Here is a 15,044-nt window from a genome sequence, read left to right as displayed (position 1 = left end):
GAGCCCGTGAAGGGGCTGGTCTGCAAAGCCATAACTGCAGGATCCCCATGACTCAGGCAAGAGCAGGCTATTAGAGAGTTTCTATGAGAGTCCAGTATTGATGTTTTAGTAGAAGTCAGAGGCCTCAAACTAGTCCAATGACTCATTGCAATGAACACCTGCAAATAAAGCTGTTTGGGCAAAAGGGTATACCACGCCGTGACATACCGAAACTTCCAGTGCCAGTACCACAAATGGACATGTGACCGAGAGGTGGGGAAGATGGAGGAGCAGATTGGTACAGGCACAGAAGACTGGGGTGATAGAGGGACCGATGAGATGGTTTTGTTGGTGTTGTTTTCTATTTCATTCTTTTCTCATTTTTATTTTTTGTTTACTTTTGGGTGGGGCTACAAGGGTGGGGGGCAGATATGAAAGGACTGGGAGATGTGTGGGATTGGGGTGCATGTTGTGAAATTCCCAACGATTCAATACAAAAATTATGTTAAAAAAAAAAAAAACAAAACTCTTGTAGCTAAGGAGACAGTTTAGAGGCATTCCTTTTAAAGTTACAAAGAAGGGACCGGGAAGATTGCTCCTTAGATAAAGTCCTGGTTGCACATGAATGAGGACATGAGTTTGGATCCTTAGCACCCACGTGAAAACTGATCCCTGTGGTACATGTCCACAAGCCAGTACAATTAGCTGGCCAGCCAACCTAGCCAAGCTATGAGAGTCCCTGACTCAAAGAATATGGTGTTGAGGTGACAGAAGACATGCAGTGTTGGCCTCCGCTGTGATCTCCATATACAAGCATGTACACATGCTCACATACAGAGTTAGAAATAAGAAAATGTTTACTTGATATGGCATTTGGGGTGTGGCCAGTTTAATAAGACAAGAAAAATAAATAGTAAGCAGAATAATAAGAAAAGGAAGAAAAAAATTGTCACTATTAGCTCTTATTAAGATTACAGCCAGAAGCCTCAGGTGGCTCAGTTGGTAAAGCCTTAAGTCTGGAGGTCTGGGATTCAAACCCAAGTGTTGTATGCTGTAATTATTATTTACTACTGCTTTATCTTTTATTAATGCTGCTGTTAATCCTAAAGAGCTGCATAACCAAATCACCACACAGAGACTGGGTTTATTTAGTTAACCTAGAACACAATGCTTGGCAATAGTTACTCCCTCTTAAACCTCCAAGCCCTCGTAGTTTCCTAACATTTAGATTTTACCCACTATACTTGCTTTTTGTGAAATCTTAGGTCTGGTACATTCTCCATGTAGTTCCAAGATCTCCTCCAGCTCTCTCTCCTAGCTCTCTTTTCCTCCCACTCATTTCCTGTCCTCTGGCTCCTCCCCTCTCCTTGCTCAACATTGTGGCTAGTTGCTTTATTTTGGCCTGTTTACACACAGTTGAGACAGGATGCTTAGAATAAGTATCACGATGCAATATCAGAGGGGATTGGGGGGGAGAAAGCAGCATTTGAATGAACAAGGGTAAGGTGTATACATTTCAAAAGAACATTATACCAACACCCAAGTAGAACTACTTTTGGGCATGGTGGCACAAACCTGTAATTCCAGCACTCAGAGAGGCAGAAGCAGGCAGATCTCTTTTGAGGCCAGTCTGCTTCTACAAAGAGAGTCCAGGACAGCCAAGACTATATAGAAAAACCCTGTCTCAAAAAACAAACAAAACAAAACAAAATCCAAAAACAAAAAAAGAAGAAGAAAAGAAAAAAGAAGATTACAGGCATGTTCCTTCATGTCTGGTAGGCTAAGAATTATTTCATTTGCTATGGTGTTAAGAAATAAATCTGGGTCATTTGAATGGTAGGCAGGTGATTTACCACTGAGCTGTGTTTACAGGCTTGATACAGGGTCTTGCTATGTAGACCAGGCTGGCCTTGAACTCAGGATCCTCTTACCTCAGTCTCTCAAGTGCTGGGATATATGCACACACCATCATGCCCAGTAGTTAGGAACTTTTTGAAGGGATATTATATCTTGGTTCTTATGAGAAATAGATGTGATCAAGCAAATGAACAAAAAGCCACTTCATTTTAAAGTTAGATAATTTTAAACTTAAGATCATCAGAACATTGAAAAAATAACAAGTGCAGTAAATGGTGAGGAAACAGATCCCGGTGTCCTATTGATAAAAGTTACAGGCACCGTGGAAACCAATTCAACAGCAAGAGCAAGCGAGTGTGAGCACCTACCTCACAAGTCAGCAACCCAAGCCCTGTGCAAATATACCCAAGACCCTCACATGGATGCTTGTTATTTATTATTTGGGACATCCCGGAGTTGGAGACATCTGTGCCCTCATCATCAGGCCAATGGATTGGCAGGGTGTGCTGCTACTATGCTCTGAAGAAAGACTGTAACAATACGGACACTCCTTCCAAACACAGTACGCCTAGGTTAAAGAGTTAGAGACAGAGAAGCAGGAAGATTGCCTGGCAGTGCTGCTTACGTAGGTTAAAATTCTATGCCCTCACCAGAACATTGTGTTTTTTTCTTTTCTCATTCTTTTTTCACATGTTATGTCTCTACTGCAGCCTTCCTTCTCTCTACCTCTCCTCCACCAGAACATCATCTTACCAAAGACGTGTAGGTATAAGGATGCCTGAGAACTATTTGAATGCCATGGTCACTGGATAGGCCATTAAAACGTGAGAAGTGGAAGAAACGGGAATAAGAAAGAGTAGTCATGTATGAACTGTAATGTGGATGGTCCCGCAAAACCTCCAAGTTAAAAAAAAATAAGGAATAGGATATCAGGAGCCAGCCAGATGGCTCAGTGGGCGAAGGTGCTTGCTGCCAAATTTGGTGATGGGAGTTCGGTTCCTCGAACCCACATGGAAGAAAGAGAAAGCCGACTCCTAAAAGTTCTTCTCTGACCTCACGCGAACACCACCATTTTTTTTTTTTAAAGAAAAAGTAAGATTTTTGTTTGTTTGTTTCGTGTTTTAAAGAAGTGAAAACACACAGAGATGAAAAGAAGGCTCCTCGTCTCCTGGGGGAGAGTCCTCTGTCCCAATTGCTCCCCAGAAGCTCCTGCTGTTTCTGAGATTCCCTTTCCTGTGGCCCCATAACGCACAGGGGCATGTGAGAGGCTTGTGCGGAGGACACAAAGTGAGACCACCTCTTTCCTCCGAGGGGTGGGTGGGTGGCTTCACCGGTCAGGCAGGGGAGCAGCCCAGTGGGCAAGGCAGGCAGCCTGTGAAACAGCTGGGCCTCTGTGTAGCCTGAGGTAACCCGGCAGCAGCCAGGCCCCGCCGCTCCTCGCAGAGAATGGCCTTCTCTGTGTGTGCTTGTTTGCTTTGGTTTAAAGCTAGAAAAAAAAAAATGATTTCACACATAATTAGGGCTGTGGCAGCAAGATTGTGTTCAAGGTACTTTTACTGGAAATATCAAGAGGGGGACAAGGGAGGGTTGTGTTCCTTTTCCAGCTCGGTTGTGAGGCGGAGGAGGAGCGAGGAGCTGGAAGGCCCGGACAACAGGCGGTGTTCAAGGTGGGAGCAGTCTTCCCGGAGGCAGATCCATGGTGGATTGTGGAGGTGGGCAGTGTGCGTGTGGTACGTGTACGCACGTGTGTGTGTGCGTGTGATGTACGTGGTGTGGGTGTGGGTGGTGTTTGCGCTGGGGAGTGGCAAGGAGCGGAGATGCTGTTGCCCTCTCCTGCTTCTCCTCCCTGCCCTTTCCCCTGTGGCCACCATGGGGGAGGGGAGGGTGGCCACCTTGCTTGTAGGAAAGAGCCAAGGGAATGGTTGAAGGAGACGAGGTATACAGGCTGCCTCAGGAGAAGCTGAGAGAAGGGGGAGAGAACAGGAGACCACTGGACACTTCTGCTGACGGCCTCACCATCCCTATGAGGGGGCTAGTAGCACAGCTGGACCCAGGTCACCTGAGTTCCAGTCCTGACCTTTGTAGCCAAAGGCCTTTGGGTCTTCCTGGACCTCAAATGACTCCGTGAGACGAGACAATCTTTTGCAAAATGTCAGCTTGTAAAAAAAAAAAAAAATGCATGTTCTAGGAACACCTGCTGCCCCTCGTCTGGCTCCTCCCCTGCCACGTGCTGCTTTGATGGCTACGGCCATCAAAGTCCAACCAGGACATGGACTTCATAGATTGCTTGTTACCTCACTTTTAAACTCATCTGGGGTTGGTCATTCTTTCAACTTTTGAAGAGAGATTTGATTGGAAAGTTTTGGAATGGATTGGGCCACTTCCTACTGAAAGGGTCGTCGCAGCCCTGGTTTGCGGAGGCCGTTTTTCCTTAACCTGCCATGACAAGAAATACACATTTGTTCATTGTGGTGGCTTGGGTGAGAATGCCTCCACATGGGCTCATGTGTTTGAACACTTGGATCTCGGTTTGTGGCGTGTTTGGGGAGGTCTAGAGATGTGTGGCCTTGCTGAAGGAAGTACGTCACTGGGAGTGAGCATTGAGGTTTCAAAGCCTTGTGCCCTTCCCAGTGTGTGCTCTCTTCGCTTCCTGTGGTTCAAGGTATAAGCTCTCAACTCGCTGCTCCGGCTGTGATGCTTCCCTCCCCCAGTGGTGATGGACTCTTGTCCCTCTGGAACTGCAAGCCCAACTAAACCCTTCCTCCTTTAAGTTGTTTTGGTCATGTTGTTTTATCACAGAAAGAGAAAAGCAACCAGTATAGTTATGCCCTGGTAGTTCTCCAAATAATGAGAACCTTTGGTATCATAATGAGGTGCCCGGCTGAGGACATCCAAAAAGGTTTTAGAATTAGGACTGATTGCTAGAACGTCTAGGATGTGATTACTTTTAGCCCCGTCTCCCTCATCTGTGGAAATGGAAGTAAGACTGGGAACTGTGTTCTGCTGTAGTCTATGTTTGATCAGTTATGTCTGTAATAAAACCTCCATGGACACCTTTGAGACACGGTGGGAGCCCAGTAGCAGCTTACATGCTAGTGTCCCTAAGACTCTGGGTTCCTGCTCCAACAACAGCAAACCCTTGAGTTTTGAGTGCTTCTAAATTGAACACAGCTGTGTCTAGAGAGGGGCTCTACCTCGAAGCCATGGTCAGGCGTTTCTGGGCTCAGGTTCCTTCAGAAATTTTCTTAAATGCCTCTTCACCTGGCTGACAATCTGTATTCACTTAAATGTATGTATGTATGTATGTATGTATGTATTTATTGTGTGCACACACAGACCTCAGGACATGCCATGGCATATGTATGGAGCTCAAAGGACAGCTTGTTGGAGTCTATTCTCTCCTTCTGTCATATGGGTTGCCAGTTACTGGACTCAGGTCCCCCAGGCTAGGAAATGATCATTTTTAATCACCGACCCACTCTGCCAACAACAATTGGTACAGTAAAGGATGGTGTTTTCCTGAATTATGAACCATTTTAGCAAATTATCATGCTTAAAGGAGATCATGGGAACCCTTGATTTTTTAGCTGGTCAGCAGAGCTCCAAGAGGCACTTGTAACTGGCCTCTGGAGGGGGGGGGGCATCTGCTCTGACTATGCAAAATTGGTGGCTGAGTTAATGGAGTGGTGGGAAACACAACTAGAGAGTCTGAGAGTCTGGTTGGTCTGAGGAAAGATGAGTTTGTGTCCCAAGTATTGTGGGTAAGAATGGTTCCTCTTACTCCATATTCCTCATGTCATCTCTACTTCTGTGTCCACATCTTTCCCACAAACTTTGTTTCTCTTTTGAATCACCAACCTAGAAACAGCTCCAACAACTGGCAGAATGTATGTCAATTCATTAGCAAGGAGAGACCGCTAAGGAGACCGGAAGGGAAGATGAGTCAGCCTGGAGTTCAAGGGTGAGTGTACATCAGCTAGCTGGACAGATCAAGTAAAGAGAACATTTAAAACTGGGAAAGATACTGGGGTGCCAGGGAGAAAGGTTAGCCTGAGGGAGTAAAACACGGCCCATGGTGGGGCATGACACCATGGTGAAGAGGACTGAGATGACCAGTGAGGGGAGGAGAACAAGGTGCAGGCTTACAGACCTGGTTAAAAATCTTAAAACTTTACCCCAGGAGTAGCCACCAGATAAGGGCTTTAGAGATATATGGGGCATGATGCCAATTTCACCTTGAAAAGAATGGATGCCAGGGTGGGTGTGGACAGCTAGGAGGGTGTTCGCGTGCTGACGCTAATGGGAGAAATGGTGGCTAATTCTCATGTATAGGAGACAGAGCCCCATTACTACATAGCAAGGAGATGTGTAGCTGTAAAGGTAAGAGTTCACACAGGGGCCTCTGTATAGTGACAAAGCAGTGACAATAGAAGCTTGCAAGTGATGGGTGGAGACCTTGCAAGGAAAAGGACAGAGAGAAGGGGACAAAGGAGTAGGGAGGTGCCTGGTGACACATGACGATTCTAGGTTAACAGCCTCCATTTGATGACCTTAATTGTGGGTGTATGTAATTAATCACATCTGGACGGAGCAGGAGACTCCCTGGTCATTCATGTGGTGCCTGAGGGAGGACTGGGCTCCCCCAGAGGGCTCCACCCTCACACTCCCGTGAAGAGAAGACGAAGCAGAAGGATTTGAAATGGAAGGAGCAGCGGGGATCTGGCCTCTTCTGTGTTTAGAGAGTTTTGCCGTGATAAAAATGAACAGCTGTCACAGCATGGTTATAGGAACTGTAGCACAATTTAAATTTTTTGGAAAGAATTTCAAACTGACAGAAAATACTAAAAAGCAAAACTATAAATATATCTAAGTATTTAGGTAAAATTACAAATATATCTGTAACCATCTAGTAAGGTTTACTTACTATTAATGTTTTCTCATCTTTATCATTTCCTTCCTTCTCTCCCTCCCGTTCTCCCTTTCCTTCATCTACCTATCTGTCTACCTACCTACCTATCTGTCACCTATCTATTATCTATCATCTTTCTCTATCATCATCATCTATTTATCTATATCTACATCTTAACTCTTGTATTTCTATCTTCCATCCATCTATCATCTATCTGTCTCTCTACCCTCTGCAATCTAAATAACTGTTCTAATTGGCAATTGCTGTGATAAATGTCTCAATCAAAAGCAACTTAGAGAGCAAAAGGTTTATTTTAGCTCACAGGTTATGGCCCACCATTGAGAGAAGCCAAGGCAGGAGCTTGAAGCAGAAACCATAGAAGAATGCTGCTCGGTGTCTTGCTTGGCCTTCAGTCTAGTTATAGGTTTAGAGAAAATGATGGTGGTCCATAAGGGCCACCAACATTGTCTTGTCTGACTTCTTCAGAGAAATTCATTGTCTACTCTATCAACGAGGCAGAATTGATTCCCTCAGGTAATGCCAGGAAGGCAGTACTGCAGGGTGTCAGGGAAGGATGCATCCTCAGGTGGGGGATACTATGATCATCTTGATCTGGTAACTCAGCACTCTCAACCTCCTTATGGTCCTCCCACACAACTCCATCCAAGTCACAGATGCCATTCCTTTTCCAGTCAGTGCCCTCCTTTTAAATGCTGCTACCATTCAAGGCTGGGCATGAAATTTATGTTGTAAGTCAGCTTATCATAGAATGACAGCTTGAGTTTCATGTTCTGCAACTTGAGCTCTATGGCTACTGGAGAGAAGATTCTTTTCCAGGGCATATTTAGGAACTCTGAGATTGTTTATTTGCTTCTGGAGCTGGTCAGTTTTATCTCTCAGCACATTGGTTTGTTTGTTTGTTTGTGTGTTTGTTTAAGGTGCTGAAAGAAACCAGGCAACATCATTAATTTCCTTGTTTTCTCACAACATTTTAGAGGTTTCATGTATAGAGTCAATAAATTCCTTACACCTCACAGAAGGTCCATCAGGAATCTCAAATGCTTATCTTGACAAGGTCTATAAGTAGTTTATACCATGGACGTCCACTTCAGTGTTCTCAGCACTACCAGAAGAGTCATTAGTACCTGCAGGTTTCATCCAGTCAGAAAAGCACCTCCAGACACCACCAAGCCTACCCGAGAAATTTACCTTTATAATTCTCTTGAAGCACAATTTGTATTTGCCAGGGCTCTCTAGGGGAACAAGATTGATGGACTAAATACTCATATATGGAGTGGAAGTTTTGGTTTCTTTGTATGTTATGTAAATATGCTTTTGTTTTAATCCCAAGTGTGGGATTTTAGTTGGGCTATCGTTTGTCCACACCTGTTAATTGTCACGTGTGGGGCGTGATCTTTGCCAGCTGTTAATGGCCTCCCACGTGCTGCACAGAGTGGGGCGTGGTCTAGGACTCTGAGAGTATAAATAGGAGAGTGAGAAAGAGAAGGGGAGGTGTTTGGTGTGGCGTTTGGTATTGGTGTGTGTAGTATAGCAGTTTGGAGAGACACCAGAGACCAGAGAACTGTGTGGCAGTTTGGAGCAGACAGATGGAGAGAAATGCTTCAGGCGCAGCGGTGTGGAGGAGCCTGCTTGTTCTATCTGTGGTTGACAGAGATTGGTATAGAGCCCTAAAAGGACTCCTTGACCCTAACTAGCGGGGAGAAGCAAAAGGGTCTGACCCCCTCTTCCCGTCTTCCCACTAACCTTTTCTCTCTCCTATCTAAGGCTGGGGGTTGGTGGAAGGGAGGTAGAGGCCTAAAGACCCTAAAGAGAGTTTTAAAGAAGAGCGCCACAAGTGGCTTTCTGCTACACATATGTTTATATTTTAAGCTATAATAGTCACAGTGGTATATTAATATATAGCACTCATCATATAATGCCAATATGTAATATATTTCATTTATTAAAGCACTTTTTAAATCAGCTTATGTTAAAATAGTAACAATAGTTGTCCCCGCCCCAAGAGGCTGAGAGCCTGGTGGCTTCACAATCTGAGGGTCTGGGGACCCCCACAGTCCCAACCTGGCACTGAAAACCTGGAGGCTTTCCGGAGAGCTGCTGATCTTCAGTTATTGGCGGAACCTGGAAATGCCGGTTCTGCTATCAACAAAGGCAGCAGCAGCAGAAGCAGCAATGGGGTAAGTCAACTCCGTGGCAAAAGAGAAGGGCAAGAGAGCAAAAGACCAATACTTTGTCTTCTGCCATAGCCTTTTATATCAGAGCGTTTACCAGAAGGTTCCTCAAACATCTGGGGTGGATCTTCCCATATCAAGTAAGACAGTCAGAGCAATTCTTTAGGTAATTTTAACTAGTGGCAAGCTGACATTAAAAGCAGCGTCACAGCGTCACAGCGTCTTCTGTCTATCCACTATCTTCTCACACTAATTATCTATTTATCTGCCTCTCTATCATCTATATCTATCTATCATCTATTTATCTAGCTATTTATCAATCCATTGTCTATCTATCTCTATCTTCTATTTATCTATCTTTCTATAGCTATTTATCTATTCATTCATCTATCCATTCATCTATCGGTCTGTCTGTCTATCTATCTATAATCTATCTAACCTCCATTTCTATTTTCGTCTTTCTGTCTGACCTTTTTTTTTTTTTGAGTCATTTGAGAAAAGCTGCACATGTCATAGCTGTTTACCTCAAAAATCGTCACTGTGCCTCTCCTATGATAGGTGTTCTCTTCCATAAAACCATTCTATGGCAATCAATTTCAGTAAACTTGACATTTGTTTTTTATCAAACCTCCATCTGTGTTCTAATTCTTTCAGTTGACCCAACAATACAGATTTCACCTTCTCTCACACATGATGAACTAGCCTGGGGCCAAGGCTTAAACACTCTTAAGCTTTCATTAATCTGGAACATTCCATAGCTCTGTTTTTTTTTTTGGGGGGGGTGTCTTATGTAATATTGGCCCTTTTGAAGGAATCTCACCTGAGTTCCTTCCACCTCTGTTCAGAAGAGTATGTTCTGCCCTTTGTATTGGCCTTACAGGTGTCAGGGTCTGTGTTCTTTGAGATATTTTACGGGTTATAACTTTCCTTTCTCAGAGTCTCCCATCTAGGGGCATCAGATGTCACCTGTTTCTCACAGCTGATTTTAATTTTTATCATTCTCTCTAGGTGTTGCGTGGTTTTTTTCATTGTATGTTCATTATTTTATTTTATGTAATAATAAACAGTCTCTGGGGATACTATTTGTATGTGGTGTGTGTGTGTGTGTGTATGCGTGTGTGTAAGTAAGTGGGTGTGTGCCCATGCTCCAGTGTGCATTTCGGAGTTAAAGGATAACCTTAGGTATTGGTCCTTGTTTCCACTCTCTTTGAGACAGAGGCTCTTTGCTGTTTTTCTGCTTCATATATCAAGTGAGCTGACCCAGAGCTTCTGGGAATTCTCTTGTCTCTGCCTCTCACCTCACCTTTGGAACACTGAGATTACAGATGTGTGCCACCACATCTGGATTTGCATGGTTTCTGGGGATCTGAACTCATGTCCTCATACTTGTGCAGCAAATATTCACCCACCAAACCATCTCCCAGCCATCTGGGCACAAACTTTATGTCAATGCAAATATCTTGGTATATTTTCCCCACATCTGGCATTTAACTCATGCATCTTGTCGGATCTAGTTTTTACTGCAGTTGAGAGATGCAGTCTCACAGCATTCAGCTCCAGTCCTCAGTACACCACTGAAACAAAGGGTCCTACCCGTCTCCTGTTTATTTATCATCACCACATCCCATTTGCTTCTATGTTTCCTTAATGTTTTTCAAGTAATTGTTGTAGTGAAGTATTTTGATGCTTGAATTCTTCTAGTCACTCGGTGTGTCTTCCATCTATGCTTTACATTTTTTATGATACAGTTCCACAGCTTCTGAATTTAATAAAATATTCCAGGCTCATCTTATACCCATCCTGATATGGTATCTAGCCTTATTCAAGGTGACTAGCCCTTTTTTCCCCCTGAGTATCTTAGGCCCCTTCTAGTAAAAATGAGATTAATGGTCAGGATCTGAGTACCAGATGTCTTTGCTGTATGGAAATGTAGAGTATTGAAAAGGTTGGCCTGAAAGGGCAGAGACTAAGAGCCTCCAGAACACTGAGCCGTGAATGGGCTACACACACACACACACACACACACACACACACACATATATATATATATATACATACATATATAAATATATATACATACACACACTATATATATATATATATATGCATTTCATTGGCCCTTCTCCCAAGGCTCAGTGATTACTGTGAAAGAGGGAACAGAAAGTGTTTAAGAGGCAGAGGGGTGGGGGAGGGAGAGGGAGGGAGGGTCGAACTGGTAGGAGATGAGAGAGGGGCTACAACTGGGCTACAAAGTGAATAAATTATAAATAATGATGATGATGATGAAAAACTAATAAACAAACAAAAACGAGCCAGAAACTTTAGGTAGCTCCAAGGAAACAGTGTCTTCTGGACACAGCAGGGCAATAGCACTCATGTCTCTGGGACAGCATGCATGAGACCCAAGCCAGACCAAATCCATTAAAGAAAGGATGACGCATTCCCAGTGGATGTAGAGCTATTGGCAACTGTCCATTGTAGGAGAGACAGTAGTTTTCTCTAAGAGCACAGCCCCCTTGTAAATCAACCATGCTCCAGTAGAAGACCACACATCCTAGGACATTTGAGCAGCACAAATTGGTCTTGGTATGTTAAAAAATATATATAGGACATAAGATTGGATGGGTTGGGATAGGAGGGTAGATCTAGAGAGAAGTGGGAGGAGTAAAAATGAGTCAAAATATGTGGTACAAAATTCTCAAAAAAACTATTAAAGTATTTTAAAAAGAGAAAATGTCAGCCTGTTTTAATGTCTTCATACAAACACAACATCGGAGAATTGTGCTATTTTCAAGAGAATGACGGGCTTTTTACAACCGTGTTATTTCACGTACGATGGCTGAATCCTGGGACACTGGAGCTGAATGAGGCATGGCCTCCATCTGACCTGGGAGCAGATACCTGCGGTGACACAAAGGGCCTCGCTGCAGAGAATTTCAAGAGCGTGGTTTGGGGGTGGGGAGGAATCAATGTGTAAAGTGCTTTCTACACAACCATGAGGATCTGGGTTTGGCTCCCCAGCACCTGCATGAGAGCCAATTGTACAGCATGTATTGCAAGCTCAGCATGGAACTGGAGGAGGAGACAGGAGAATTCCAGCTGCTCACTGCTCAGAGAGTTCCAAGTTCAATGAGAGATGCTAAGGTGACAGCAATAAGGTAAGATGCCAGACATCATTCTGTGTCGACCACGTGCACACACATGGGTGAGTACACATGTAAACACACACACATACAGTCTCACACAATATACACACACAGAGAGAGTCTCATGTGGGGTGATTTATGCATGTGAGGTCAGAGCTAACTGGTCCTTCTGTGCTCTGTTCCTGCATTCCTGCTACCTCCTGTTTATAGCATCTGAATTGTGTTGATTGCAAAAGAGCCTCTTAACTGTCACTCTCCTAATATTGTTTACCGCAAGAACAAGCTGTCCTCTGTGACCTTGTTGGTGTGCACTGACCAGAGATGCTGCCCTTTTCCCAGGTGGACATCACAGTCCATTGGGTCCCAACAATAGATCTTTCTTTGGCTCCTTTGGGCTTCTCTTCTCTCCATAAACAGTTGTAAAACACGATCATGCTGTCCCTCCTTAGCTGAGTCTGACCAGTGCCAGAGAACAGCTCAGACTGGTCTCAGTGTAGGAGATGGCCAACTTCTCGTGTTTTGAGAAAAAACACAAGTGTTTAATCTTCACCTTATTACAGTCTCTTCCATGTTTAAAATAATGCTCTCACTTTCTCACCCACGGCGCTCTGGACTTGCTGGCCTCGAGTCTTCAGGAGGTTGCCAACAGAGAAGTGGGACCACTGCATCTGCCACCCAGCAGGCCTTAATCTATGAGAAGAGATTAGATGCCAAGGCCTCCGGGCTCAGGATGAGGAGCTTAGGCCACTTCTCACCAGAAACATCTTCAGCACAACACACAAACCTTTGCCGAGCTGCACTGCCATGCCACAGCCTGTCTGGGTACAGTGGAGAGGCCTGGAGCAAGTCCAACTCTTGCCTCAAGCAGCCTCTTGTTCGGTGGAGAAATGGACTCAGGAGACAGGAGTCTGATAGGCATAGCTTCTACTTTTAGGAGTGAGAGGGACTGTTATATCCATTCACACAGGTGAGCAGGCAGTGTCTGTGATTGGGGAGAGACTGTGTGGAGGATGGGTATGAGGCCTGTCCCAGAAGGCTGGGAGAACAGGATGAGCAGGGAGGTTGAGGGCATATTAGCGTATCAGCTACTTGTTGCTAGGACAAAAAAATACCCATCAAGAATTATTTAAGGAAGGCAGGGCTCATTCTGGCTTGCAATTTGGGGCCATCAAGGTGAGGAAGGATTGGTAACAGGAGCTTGAGGCAGCTGCTCCTATTGGATACCCGGGCAAGGAGCAGAGAGACACGGATGCTATATTCAGCCTGTTTTCTCTCTTCTGTCTCATCCAGGTCCTCAGCCTTTGAGATGGTAGTTTAGATCATTCTACCTCAATTCACTTGCTCTAGAAGCTCCTCCACAGACATGCTCCACAGTGTGTTGTTTCCTAGGTGACTATAAATTTGACAGTCAACATTAACCATCACAGGAAGCAAGCCCTGTCTTCACAGACCAGATCCCTTCCCAAAGCCACCCTAACGGGTTTGGGCTGAGGCTTCTAAGGCTGGTGATAAATAGAGGGTATTTGGTGTTGGGTGACCAGATGGTTGTTGGAACTGGAATCCTATCTTTTGTGGTGCTTGCTGGCATCTGGGTTGGGGCCTGGGTTCTGGTGTGAGCGTTGCCCAAAGCAATGTCATTGGGGTGAACTCAGGCCAGAGTGAGGAGCCTCCCAGAGCAATGGCTTCCACCAGTGGGTTAAGGCAAGTGCTGTCAGGGAACTCTGGCATGGATGGACTGGGCTTAGGATGGGAAAGTGGCTTCTCCATGACACACGTAGCCAGCCAACCGCAGGAGAGGCCATCCATCAGTCTGAAGAAGGGAGCTGCTCTCATTAAAAAAAACTTTGTCTTCAGAGGTGGGCTTCAGAACTTAGGCCATAATTTGCCTTTAGAAGCCCAATCAAAGGACAATGAGTCCAGGAAGAAAGGCTGGAAGAGCCTTTTTAAACAGGGAGAGTTGAGATGTCTAATGTCACCATGCTGCCAGTTCTTAAAAAGCTTTGTGTCGCCAGGAGACCTAAGCATGAAAGCAGTGCTCCTATATATGACAACTACATTCTAATAAAAGTCCTGGGAGAGATGTCCTCGGTGATCAAGGAGTTTCACGTGCTCCCAACACGGTGACTTCCCTGCTACGTCGCACTGTGCTCTCAAAGTGTGGTTCTGAATAAACCCATCCTCAGGTTGTTTCTGTCACGGCAACAAGAAGTCACCAATACTGGATGCCAGACACATGCTGCTGTCGGGCCAGCTATGAGGAAAGCATTACAGTATAGCAGCGACATTTCAGACTGTTTTATTCCTTCTAATAAATTTACTGAGGCCCCAATGATCTGAAATTCTCAGCATTGCTCATTAATGTCCATGCATTCCAGCATTCTCTATCTCTCTCTTCTGTTTCTCTCTCCTCCTATTCCTTCTTCCCTTTAGCTTCCCCCTCGCTCCTCCTAAATCTTCCTTTTCTGTCTGTTTTCTCTCCCCACCCCACTGTAGATATTTTTATATACTAGGCAAGTACTGGACCACCAAGCTACATCTCCAGCCCTTGGCTCTTGAGGATAGGGTCATGCTATGTAACCTAGGTGACCTTGAACTTTAAATACTCCTGCCTCAGCCTCCTGAGTGCTGAGATTATAGTAGTGTATCACCACCCAGCTCTCATGTGCCTTGTTGTTGGCTTGAACGAGAACCAGCTGTGTTCATGTCCCAACTTTATGTATCTTCGTCATATTTATTCTTGTAGTTAAATACTTGAAACAAATCAGATAAGAAAATAATATAGTTGTTGCTTAAAAATAAATTGATTGTTTTGGAAAAGATAAGAAGAGAGGAACAGCTGAAGATAAAGCAAAAACAATGTGTTTTCAGTCTGGTTTAAAACTAGAGTCTGTGGCTATGAATCTGTTTCTTCTCAATACCGCTTCGGAATCTACACCTGCTGACTCTTCTTCCCGCGTCACT

This window comes from Meriones unguiculatus, chromosome 14 (assembly GCF_030254825.1).
Source record: "Meriones unguiculatus strain TT.TT164.6M chromosome 14, Bangor_MerUng_6.1, whole genome shotgun sequence".
Taxonomy (NCBI): Eukaryota; Metazoa; Chordata; class Mammalia; order Rodentia; family Muridae; genus Meriones; species Meriones unguiculatus.
This window is presented reverse-complemented; position numbering follows the sequence as displayed.